This window comes from Podarcis gaigeae (assembly GCF_964106915.1).
Source record: "Podarcis gaigeae genome assembly, chromosome: 16".
NCBI classification, from domain to species: Eukaryota; Metazoa; Chordata; class Lepidosauria; order Squamata; family Lacertidae; genus Podarcis; species Podarcis gaigeae.
In genome coordinates this window covers 33,117,134-33,130,343 of record NC_139693.1, presented here as the reverse complement: position 1 = coordinate 33,130,343, position 13,210 = coordinate 33,117,134, and the positions used below count along the sequence as shown (strand labels likewise).

Sequence of the window (13,210 nt, the reverse complement as noted above, 5' to 3'; positions counted from 1 at the left end):
AGCTTTTCTCCATTTAAATGCAGGGACCCAATTTTATGTATTTATAAAAACATTTGCATACCGTTATGTCATAAAAACAGTATCAAAGTGGTTTACACCATGGGTTGGCAAACTAAGGCCCGCAGGCCAGATCAGGCCCCATTGCCTTCTGGATCCGGCCCGTGGACGGTCCGGGAATCGCTGTGTGGATCACCCATGTGCATGTTCTTCCCCTCTCCGTCCCTCTCCCTCACATGGCGGTGGTGGCGCCTCCTCCCTCCCTCCTCCTGTTTTCTCCCCACCCCGCCTAGAGAAGGAAGGGGGCTGGACTTTGTTGGTGCCAGCAGCAGCAGCGCTCGAGTGGCCACCATTTTAAGCAGCCCCTCTCTAGAGCCCTTTCAGACGCCACTCATCATCACTCCGCCGCTGCCGCCAGCCCCTCCTGCTCGCAAGACACAGGTAAGCAGCCACAGGGGCTCGAGGTGCTTTTGTATCATTTTTTCTTCTTCTTCAAAATATAGTCCAGCCCCCCACAAGGTCTGAGGGACAGTGGACTGGCCCCCTGCTGAAAAGGTTTGCTGACCCCTGGTTTACACCAACGGAATATAAAAATCTACAATAAAAACAATTACAGAAAGTTAAGAGCAGACATCTATTAACCACTGTGGAAGGGTGCATTCTTAATTGTCTGCATGGCCCTGGCAGAATAGAGAAGTATTCAGCAGGCATTTAAACTGTATGGGGAGCAACCCTACTAGGAAAGCTAAGCAGCAAACTGAAATTAGCACAGAGACAAACGGAAGAGGATGTCTTCACCCTTGTGTGGCTCCCCTTTATTCCATATGCATTCCAACAAGACAATGACCTAAACCCACAACATATATACAAATTGACCCAACAGCCACCCCCAAGCAAAACTCACTGCAATCAACTGAACGCAGCCAACCATGCTCTGGGCTCTCCATCCTCTTGCACCACCAATATTAATGAATAAATTAATAAAGGAAGGAAGAATCTGTCCATTTGATGCTGACACTGAAACTCTGCACATACACTATGCCAAATAATAAAAGATCATTGCGTGGACAGGCGGAGTCCCCAGATCCCGAGTGGTCCCCCCCCCCCCGTCATGTGGAATAACGACTCTAGACAACGTGCTATGGGATTAAATTGGCCACAACTTTATTAAATTTCAAATGTGGGTAGACCTTGGCTCAGGCATTGGGCGTTCTCCCTCCCTAGTCCCCAGCCGGGGACCTAGGGAGCATCAGGGTTATCCAGTGTGTGTGTGGGGGGGGATGGGCCGGCTCTGGAGAACATATGTTCAAGCAGAGATAGCCGCCCCCGTTACGCCGCCGCCGCAGGGGAGAGCAATGACGACCTTTCGGCGTACGGCCAAAGCCTCCCTTCAAAAACCCCTTTAACGGGGAACCCTGGTATCGCCGCCGCAAAGAGGAAGATGGACTAAAGGATTCCGCCCAAGGCCTGATACTGCCAAAGTTGTGACGTTTTGCTACGGGAAAGGCGAAACCTGCCAATGCAGGGAAATTCCTTTCGGGCCCTTTAACAGCGACCTTAACGTAGCAGCGCCCGCATACCTGTGGAGACAGGTTAACCTGCAAAACCTATGAAGAAAAGTTAACCTGCAAAAGGAGACATTAGCTGAGGGTGGGTAGGGTGGGAGAAGCTCTGGAGCCAAGTGAGGATTACCAATTAAGATCCACCCTCTATTGTGTGGGCAGGTAATCCATCCCCCTACCTGGCCTGGTTTCCCTGGCAACGCTTCCCCCAGGTGGGATTGGACAACTCACTGGGGTAGGCCTGAGGGAAGGCAAAGCCTATGCTTATGGGGCCACTCCAGATCCAGGGCTGCACGCGTCCCCGCAAAGGGCGCCCCCCGTTTTAAGTGGGGAGTGGTCATTATCTCCCCCTTCTCTCTCCCTACAGTGTCTCACACTGAATGTAACTGACCTATAGAAAGGACTCTGAATTGAAAACAGAGACGTTATATGTACCTTTGTTACGCATGAAAATATTTCAACAAAAACATTTTTTAAAAAAAGTTGGCAAAGAAGGCACCCGCTGAATGTCTATTGACAGAGTGTTGCATAGGACTGAGGTGATGATACTATAGACACAGTTTCTTCTTGTCATTAAAAGCCTCACCAAGTTGGAGAACAACTAGCAATGCTTCTGCAGATTATCTTAGTGATCAATCTGAGATTTAAGTGTTTAAGGAGCCCCTGAGGGACCCTGGACATAAGTCGTTCAGGGCTTTGTAATTTTTTGGAAATGGTTCACCCATATGCACTGGTCACTTATCTCCGCTCCATCTTGTGTGTATAGCATCACCAGGGATGCTTCTTTTTCTGGGTGATGGGAGGCTAGTCTGTGGCCTCCTAGGTATTAGGGACATGGGTGGCACTGTGGTCTAAACCACTGAGCCTCTTGGGCTTGCCGATCAGAAGGTCAGCAGTTCAAATCCCCGCGATGGGGTGAGGTCCCATTGCTCTGTCCCAGCTCCTGCCAACCTAGCAGTGCACACCAGTGAAAGTAGATAAATAGGTACCACTGTGGCAGGAACGTAAATGGCATTTCCGTGTGCTCTGGTTTCCGTCACAGTGTTCCATTGTGCCAGAAGTGGTTTAGTCATGCTGGTCACATGACCAGGAAAGCTGACTGTGGACAAACACCAGAACAATGAACAACTGAAATATCATCTCACTCCTTATGCACCCAATTGACCACTGCGCTCTGCAGGCAAGGACCTCCTACATCTTATCAGGAAGTCAGTTCCTCACAATACAGAAATCGGGTCATTACTGTGGTGGAATTCCCTCCCATTAAATATTAGGCAGGTGCCATCTCACTTGTCTTTCGGGTGCCTAATTTAGAGACGTTTCCCATTCAACAAGTGGAGTTCTCTCTCAGTTTGCATCTGTATTTGAATTGTTTAAAATATTTTTTAATAGTTTTAATTTAAATTAATTGGTTGTCTCCTTTGAGAGGTAGAGTGGGATATAGATTTAATTATTTGATTAATTAATAAGTACCATAAGCTCCAGCCAATATGGGCAATAGCCAGGGATGATGGGAGCTATAGTATGAAACTACCTGGAGAGCAACAGGTTAGGCCCCCAATCCTATTTGAACCAGGATATACATTTTCCCCCAGCCACTACAATTGTGATAATGGCTGAGTATTACTCTGGGCACTGTCTAAACATTTTTGGATATTCAAACCATGCAGGAACCTGAGAATTAACCCCAGCAGCCACAGGTATCAACCCACAGTTCAGTCTTCTGCAGAGCACCTTGCAATGAAAGTGAAATGCCAACTCTCTCCTTTGCATAGAAATTAATGTTAAAAATAACCAACATGCTCTCACAGGCAGATCCAGGGTCCAATTACCATAGCAATTACGAGGCCTGTTCTCTAAAATACAGCTAATGATACCACAGGAAATGACTTTCCTTGCTCTTGTCAAACTCGATGACCTCCTGGCTCATCACTTCAACGTAATGATCATACTTTTTTTTAACCATTAGCCATTTATCTCTGGGCGTGGGGGTCACAAGACGTGCCTGGCTACCAGATAACCCCTGGTGATACGTGATGGAGAAGGTGAAAGTGCTGGAGCAATCCATTTTCTGGCTCAGTCCGAGCTGTACTGTATCAAAAGGTTGGTGGAACCTATTACCCATCCCAATGTCCTTGTGACAATTTAAAGTCCTGTGGGCAACCTACCTCTCAGTGGCGCAGCACATTAGGGCAAATGGGGCAGTACCCCATCACCCTCAGTCTGCCCTCAGCCAGCCCCCACTTGCCTGTCTTCTTACTTACAACTTGACCGGGGAGTGTGCATATGTCAGCTTCCTCCTCTGTAGAACTCAGCAGGGTGAAGGATGGGTAGAAGAAGAAGAGTTTGGATTTGATATCCCACTTTATCACTACCCTAAGGAGTCTCAAAGCGGCTAACATTCTCCTTTCCCTTCCTCCCCCACAACAAACACTCTGTGAGGTGAGTGGGGCTGAGACAGTGGCGTAGCATGGGTTGTCAGCACCCGGGGCAAGGCAAGTAATTTGCACCCCCTAACCCATGGATTTGCGCCCCCTAACCCGTGCATTTGTGCCCCCTAAACCTACCCCCCAGATGTTGCGCCCGGTGTGGCCGCCCCCCCCTGCACCCTCCACACTACGCCACTGGGCTGAGAGACTTCAGAGAAGTGTGACTAGCCCAAGGTCACTCAGCAGCTGCATGAGGAGGAGCGGGGAAGTGAACCCAGTTCACCAGATTATGAGACTACCGCTCTTAACCACTACACCACACTGGCTCTCTAGAAGTTGTTGGCTCCACCTATCATTGACTCTGGAGCCACCTACTGTTGGCGTCCCCACCTTCCACCCTACCAGTCCCAATGGGCTACTGCTGGCTATGTACTAAAAAGGTCCACTGCGCATTATTAGCCTGCTAAAACATATTCCAGTGGTTTATAAAAAATAAACCTTGATGAGAGTGGGAGTGAGGGCAGAATTAGGAATGGTTCCTAAACACTATTCACTGTGTGTTTGATTTGATTTGTGAGTCACCTACTGCAATCATACCTCTCAGCAACTTACAGTTTAAAATAATGAGCAACACACACACATGCACACACACACCGTAGCCCAAAAGTAGGTGTGCTGCTTTAGAATCCATTTTGTTTGTTCTTGACTCAAATTCTGATCATTCAAATTATCAGAAACGAAAAACAATCATGTATGTATCTATGTACAGTGGTACCTCCGGTTAAGAACTTAATTCGTTCTGGAGGTCCGTTCTTAACCTGAAACTGTTCTTAACCTGAGGTACCACTTTAGCTAATGGGGCCTCCCACTGCCACCGTGTGATTTCTGTTCTCATCCTGAAGCAAAGTTCTTAACTTGAGGTACCACTGTATGTATGTATGGAAAGTATATCAACTTTTGGGCCACCCTGTATAAGAGCTGCTTTCAAGCAAGGTTTATTCAGAGTAAAGACACTAAAATTAATGGGCCTAAGTTAGTTCCCTGTCAATTTCAACGATTATACTCCGAGTACAACGAAGGTTGAATGTAATCCATTATATAATAAAAAATACATAATATCAACAGAGAAGAAGAGAAGGAGCAGGAGGAGATGCCATCTGGATCAGGCCAATGGCCCATATAGTTAGCATCCTGTTCTCACAGTGACCAACAAGATGCGTTTGGGAAGCCTACAGGCAGGATTCGAGCACAAGAGCACTCTCCCCTCTCATTGGATTCCAGCAGTTGATACCCAGCAACTGATATTCAGTATTGCCTAAGATCCAGGACAAAAGCGCCGCCCTCTGGAAATTTCCCCCGAACGTCAATTCTGCCTTTGAAATCCTAAACATATGGCAGCTGTAGAGTAAACATGCCCAGGATTGCACTGTTTAACTTTAGCACTGTTCAGATACTGAAATGTTCAACCTGTTGAAGGGTCATGTGTACTAACCTCACCCCAATATATTCTTGCAACCATCTTTGGCCTTCCCGCATTCAGCAGAAAGGTTGGGTCAGGGGATTCTATTGGAGAAGGGCCATGGCTCAGTGGTAGAGCATCTTGCTTTATGTGCAGAAGGTCCCAGGTTCGCTCCCTGGGATCTCCAGGTAGGATGGGGAGAGAACTCTGTCTGAAATTCTGGAGAGCTGCTGTCAGTCAGTGTGGACAATGCTGAGCTAAGTGGAACAACAGTCTGATTCTATATAAGGCAGTATCCTCTGCATATTTAGCTGAAGCTTCCTGAGTCTTGGGAACCCTGAATGATCAGGATTTTGCTGCATAGTTTTCAAGGGACCTGTCAGGAGTAAGCATGGACCAATGGTACCAAATAGTATGGGAAACAGCCCTACTAGAAAAATTAACCAATAAAATGAAACTGACACGGGGACAAACAGAAGAAGACGCCTTCACCCCGGTATGGCTCCCCTTTATCACATACACAGCCCAACAGGACAATGACAATAATCCGCCAACAGCATACAAATCATTATGGCTAACCTGATCCAAAACACCCACCCACCCCACTCACACACAAAAACAAAGATCACCACAGCCAACCACAAATGAACAACCACACCCTAGGCCAACCCCAACCTCTCTCACCACCAAAGGAACACAAGTGAACAGCACAAGCGACGCTGACACCAAACCCTACATACATTAAGCATACCAGAAACATCACCACCCAACCCCAACCCCACTCATCTTCCCCCCTCCACCCCTCCTTTTTCCCCCTCCCCCTAATGTCTCAACAAATGAAAAGGATTTGTAAAAATGTTACATGGAAAAAATATGAGAGACATTACACTTACTTCTGTAAAACAAGAAAATCTTTAATAAATTATTTTTTTAAAAAACAACAACTCCGCTGCCTTTCCACTCACTCCCCCATACTTATTGCACCACCTGTATCTGTGATCCTGGCTACTACAGGGGGTGATGTTTCAGAACAGGGATAAGGAATGTCTGGTCCAGGGAGCAAATTTAGCCTTTAAGTGCCTGCTATTTTCACTAATATATGCATTTTTGTGCATATTTTAGCCTACCATAATGTATTTTTGTACACATTACTTTGCTGGAGAGCTGCACTGCAGAATTCAGAAACGTTTGAATTTTGAAGGCAGACTGTGTTTTGGTTTTTGTACAGTTTGCGGAAGTGCACATTAGGGCAGTTCTCATTGAAATGCAAAGTGAATCAAATTTGTCCTCCATCTCTGGTGAGGGCACGATTGAAATCCTTGGTCTCTGATCCTACCCCCTACCCGCCACCCAGACAAAAAGGCACTTGCTGACTGCAGAATCGCTAAGTTCTTTGGCTGCTGGATCTTGCAGGCAACCCTTCTGTTCTCCATTTGTTTCCTAATAAACCTAATTAGAATTAGGTTCTTGCTTCTGGGGAAAATGCTAATGACTATATTATGTGGCCTTTTCCCCTACCAAGTAATGAACCCTTTTCCTCCCCGATCCTACTGGGGGGGGGCGCACACTAAAGAAGCAAAATAACAAACTGGCATGATGAAGCACTAATGAGGCAAGAGAAGTGCACTGGGTTGATGTGAAGAGGAAGGAAGGGAACATATCTCCTTGGAAGCGAGCAATGGTTAAGGAAAAGTAAGGACACAAAGGCTGCCTACAAGCTCCTGGATGAACTTTCAGTGTACCTGCTGTGCTAGAGCAAGAAGGATTTTGGGGAAAAATGTTCCACCCATGCAGTAAGTTGAGAGAGAGAGAGAGAGAGAGAGGGAGGGAGGGAGGGAGGGAGGGAGGGAGAGAGAAGAAACAAGTTTTCATGGGAAATGGACCCAGCATCTGGTAAAATGGACAAGATGGGCCATTGGCCTGTTTCAGCAGGCTCTCCTCATGTTCTTTTGTTCTAAGTAGGGAGAACTACTAGCCAGGATGGGTCTCTTCTGTTGGAGGCAGTATGACCCTGATACCGGTTGCTGGGAATCGACTCCCATCAGCCCCAGCCAACATGGCCAATGGTCAGGAATGATGGGAGCTGTAGCCCAGCAACATCTAGAGGACCACAGGTCCCCCATCCCTGCCCTACAACTGTGTTGGTGCAGGAGCCTCAGAATTCAGCCCCATTTTGAAATGTGTAGTAGACACACACACACCAAACTCAGCTTAAAAATGGGACGGGGCAGAAGAAAACCCAACACTAGGCCCAAGGCAATTCTCTTACCAACCCACATATCAAATAGAACAAATTTCAGCAGCTGCTCCAATCAGAATTAGGGATGTGGGGTTCGGTCACTTTTGGTTTTATTCCAGTCTTAAATCAACTTCACATTTTCACATCAGTTTGTGATTTTTTTAAAAAAAGCCCTCATGAAATTTCAACATTTTAGTGTGAATTTCTCTTAATATATATATCTGTTTGCATGTGATTTGTAAGTCTTAACATTTGTATACTTTGTTCCTATGAATACATACATAGTTCTGCACTTTATCCCAGAATGTATACTTCTGTACACATTCCTTGGCTGAAGAATTTCCTTTCAAAATACAGAGAAGTGCATGTTTTAAGGGGTGGGTGTATTTCAGTTTCTCAATGTGACAGAATGTGTGAATTAGGTAGGTTCACCTTTAAATGCAAACTAAATTTATTCTCCATATCCTCAGTCAGACTATGAACTGAGAACTTCTGGAAGATGCAATTTAATAAATTTTAAAATAAAATAAAAATGAGCCTTTGGCTCAGAATAGACCTGTTGCTGCCCCAGTTCACCAATGAGGGAAATGAAAGCCTTCTCAAGGCTCTACAGTGGCTGATGGTGAATTGCCAGAGAACACACAATTCAGACATATATTTATTATTCCCATATGGTCTTCAGAGTTTCTACTACAGTGGTGCCTCGCTAGACGAAAAGAATTCGTTCCGCGATTCTCTCCGTCTAGCGGTTTTTTCGTCTTGCGAAGCAAGCCCATTGGCAGCTTAGCGGATTAGCGCTACAGCTGTCAAGCGGCTTCCAGCGATCAGCTGTTAAGCGGCTTATCAGCGGAACAGCTGATAAGCGGCTTAGCAGCTTAAGAAAAGGGCGAAAAAAGCGAAAAAAACACGCGGGGGGGATGCAAGATTTTTTTTTCGTCTTGCGAAGCAACGCATAGGGAAATTCGTTTTGCGAAGCGCCTCCAAAATGGAAAACCCTTTCGTCTAGCGGGTTTTTCATCTTGCGAGGCGTTCGTCTTGCGGGGCACCACTGTATGAGGAGAGCCAAGAACACTGGTGCTCTCGTCTGTGTGTAGCAAACATCCTGCTGCATTTCCTATAAGGAGATGTATCTGGTGATGAGGTGCCAACATTTGTTCCTTTAGTGTTTGGATCCCTGCACTGACAATACACTCAAGCCAATACACTCAAGTGTTGCTGCAGGAGTCTTCCGTAAATGGAAGCTCAGCTTCTTTTTTCACGGAAAGACTGCGTGTCTGACCAGAAAACACAAGCAACTTCCCTCCTTGCTTTATCACGACACCCTTGCAAAGATCTCCATTGAGTACACTAATAATCCACTGTATGGCTACATTCACACCCAGTCTTTAAAGCACTATGATACCACTTTAAACATGGCTTCCCTCAAAGAATTATGGGAGCTGTAGTTTGTTAAGAGTGTTGAGAGTCCTCAGGAGACTCCTATTCAACTCCTGGAGCTACAATTCTCACAGTTTCCTTTGAAGAGGGATTGATTGTTAAACCATTCTGAGAATTGTAGCTCCATGAGGGGAATGAGAGTTTTCTAGTGACTCTCAGCACCCTTAACCAAATTGCAATTCCCAGGATTCTTTGGGGGAAGTCATGATTGTATAAAGTGGAATCATAGCACTTTAAATGCATGCTATGAATATGTCTCTTGTCTCCTTTGACTCAATTGCCTCCTGTTTCCTATATGACACTCCTGTGAGGATCATATCATGTTGTTGCAATGGAGGCAGTTGTAGGAAGGGGGGAAGCCAATGGAATGGACTAACTTAGCTCTACCTCTGATGCAGAGCCAATACAGTGGGCCTCGCTATCTCCCCTCTCCTTCTGCCGCATCAACTACTACATTACAGTATAATTGGTCTTTGTTTATTGGCTTTGTGATCTGCTCTAATACCTTAGGGTTGGTCTGGTAAGCAATATTATAAGGAACATGCATTCTGCCATATAGAATGGTGATGTTCTTAAACAAGGAATCTCTCCTCACTTTGGGTGATTTGAGTGCTGGAAAAAAATTCCATTAGGGATTTCATTAAGGCTCTCTTGTCAGGAGCTCATGCAGCAATGTGTTAGGGAGAGCAGGAGCCGGGGAGAGAATTCAATTATTTGCCACTCTTGACTTCCCCTAACTGGCTTCTACTCTGTAAAAGTAGCTTAAGAGCCCTTGACAAGCAGTTTCCTTTTTAATGGTCTCTTGCATATTTCACAGGGGACTATCTTCAATCTGTGATCAAATCTAGCGCTGCAGAATTGGGGCATCTGCCTAGCCCAGCCTTTCCCACACTGGTGCTCTCCAGACATTTTGAACCCACTTAGTCAGCGCCAGCTAGTTCCAGTCACTGGGTGCTCATTTGGAAATGCAGGAGGACCAACAGTAGGTGGAGCCAGATTCAGTAACAGGCAGTCACCCCCTGACTAGTTGTAAGTAACAAGGCAGGCAGTTGGGGACTAGCTGGGGGCAGACTGTGTGTGTGTGTACACACACATACACACTGCTTTTTTTCTAAAAAAATGTTTAGGGGTACTCTCATTTTCCTACTCATATTGAAATACTGCCCCTCAATGAGGCCAAACTTAGATTCACAAAATTCTTAGGGGTATGTGTACCCCTGCATCCCCCAGAAAAAGCTCTATATCATCTATCATCTATCTATCTATCATCTATCTATCTATCTATCTATCTATCTATCTATCTATCATCTATCTATCTCTATCTATCTATCATCTATCTATCTATATCTATCTATCTATCATCTATCTCTATCTATCTATCATCTATCTATCTATATCTATCTATCTATCTATCTATCTATCTATCTATCTATCTATCTATCTATCTATCATCTATCTATCTATCTATCTATATCTATCTATCTATCTATCTATCTATCTATCTATCTATCTCTCTCTCTCTCTCTCTCTCTATCTATCTATCTATCTATCTATCTATCTATCTATCTATCATCTATCTATCTATCTATCTATCTATCTATCTATCTATCATCTATCTATCATCTATCTATCTATCTATCTATCTATCTATCTATCTATCTATCTATCATCTATCTACACACACACACACACACACACAGACACACACATATTTCAAAATACAATTGGAGAAAAAAAGGAAAAAGACAGAAAAACAACAAACAATAATACAGTACATTTCAATCATTTCATCAAATAATTTCTTTTGCTCAACTTCCCTTCCAACCTTCCATAGTTTCCTCAAATTGCATATTCTGCTCTTCCTAATCAGTCTTACCTTCCAATTTTAAACTACTTAGCGTACTCCAAACCAGGTAGTGTTTTAACATTCTTACAATTGGTGTGTTTTTTTTTAATAATCTACAAATAATTTCCAATCCTCTTTAAATGTTGTCACTTCTTGTTCTCTCATTTTACTCATCAAACTTGCTAATTCTACATACTCCATCAGTTTCATCTGCCACTCCTCCTTTGCAGGCACTGCATCCTCTCGCCATTTCTCGCAGACTGAGGTTTGCGGGGCAGTGCCCCATTGGGTCTGATTGACCAGCCTCCACTAGCTCCAGATAAATTTCCAGCTTTTGCAAGTGAGTTACTGGAGCTTTCAGGGGAGAACAAAAGCCTTACCTGTCGTTGATAGAACTAAACAAACAAGAATGCGGACGGAACAAAATTACCCCCTAGTCTTTGCTTGTTCAGCTGATGCTGTTACAGTGTGAAGAAATTAATATTTTAGGTGCCTTGATGTTCAGGAGTTATGTATAATTTACTCCTCAGGTTGCTCCCTCTTGCTAAGCTGAATAGTTCAAGGAAAGCTGAGGCCAAGTCTTATAGGAAAGGAATCCAATGCATAGCAAACCACCTAGTTGTGCTGTAGATGTGCTTTTCAGAAGTTGTTGGTGTAGAATTTGTATCAGCATGGCCAACAGTAGTCCAAAACATATGTAGGGTAAAAGGTTAGGAAAAGCTGGACTCATTTAGAAATCTTAGAACCCCTTTAAGCTGTGATTCCTGCATTGCTTGACCTAGATGTCTCTTTTGTTCCCTTCCAACTCTACAGTTCTATGAACACCTGTTTTGAAACAGCTTCATTGGCTTCCAGTTGGCTTCCAGGACCAACTTAAGGGATTCACTGTAGTGTTTGCTGAAACAACTGGTGCTGATGTGTGCTTCTCCATATTCCAGTAGCTCTGACCTCTAGCTCTTAGTGGACTGCAGAAAAGAATAATTGTGTGTCACCCTCCAGACCTATCTTGGAGGAGACACATGGATGATGATTTCAGGGTCTGGGTCAGTTCATATGGCGAGAGGTGGTCCTTGAGGTATTGTGGTCCTGAGTTGTTTAGGGCTTTACAGGTCAAAACCAGCACTTTGAATTGGGCCCAGAAATTAATTGGTAGCCAGTGCAGTCAGACCAGAATCAGTGTAATATGCTCAAACAGTCTAACCCTGTGAGCAACCTGGCTGCCAAATTCTACAGCAGCTGAAGTTTCTGAACTGTTTTCACTACATCAATTAAATTTACACTTTTTTAAAGACAACGTGCTGCTGCCTGCCTGCTCCCACATTATGATTCCCAAATGGAAATTCAAAACAACGTGTGAACCAACAGAGAACTTTTGAAAGAAGCATTTCTTTTTTCTTTTCCTAATGCATAGAAGAAGCTTCAAATCAGTGACCCGGGTAGGATCTGAGTGGCAAATCACAACTGGAAGGTATTTCTTAAAACTGTGAGTTAGGGCTGCTATCTTTGAAGTAAAGCTAAGATTCAAAAAAGAGCACCTTCAAACCAGTTGTAGTAGTTAAAATTGCAGCATATTGGCGTTGTCTTAAGCTGGCCAGCAGAGAGATGCCTTGCTGAATGTAAACACGCCACAGTCTGCTTTTAAATTTGGTATCAGCAATTGCTGGTTTCAAGTACCGCAGTGCTGAAACCTATCTTACAATTTCTCAAAAAATGTGTATTCCTTGCTGAAATGGCTTCGATTCTTCTTCACACTCTCATGGACTTTTAGAACGTATTCAGAATTTTAGTGGGTGAAGCAAATCTTGCTTTCTGGTTGTGAGGTGGTTTTGGGTGTTGTGTGTACGTTTCCATTTCTATTCAGCCAGGGTGTCTAATCTGTGGCATACCCTCCAACATTTATCTGATGAAAATAGGGACGTCTTAAGGAAAAGCAGGACATTCCAGGATCAAATCAGAAACCAGGACAGCTTCTGTAAATCCAGGACTGTCCCTGGAAAAAGGGACACTTGGAGGGTCTGACTGTAGCCTTCCAGATGTTGTTGAGAATCCAACTTCCCGCAGCCTCAACCAATGCTCAGAGATGGTGGGAGTTGTACTTCAACTGCATATGGAGGTCCAAGGGCTAGCCACCCCTGCATTCATCATTTCAACACCACTCTGACACCTCCCTGGCTATTTGCACTTCCTGATCTGGCAGCCCCATGGCTTAAGCTATCTACCGATGACTTCCCCTGAGCTCTA

At 44.6% G+C, this 13,210-nt stretch overlaps 1 protein-coding gene across 1 annotated transcript in view; it reads right to left on the bottom strand.

Annotated features, from left to right (window-relative positions):
• GALNT9 (polypeptide N-acetylgalactosaminyltransferase 9) overlaps positions 1–13,210 on the bottom strand; it is a 204,495-nt gene that overhangs the window by 122,257 nt on the left and 69,028 nt on the right. The window lies entirely within an intron of this gene.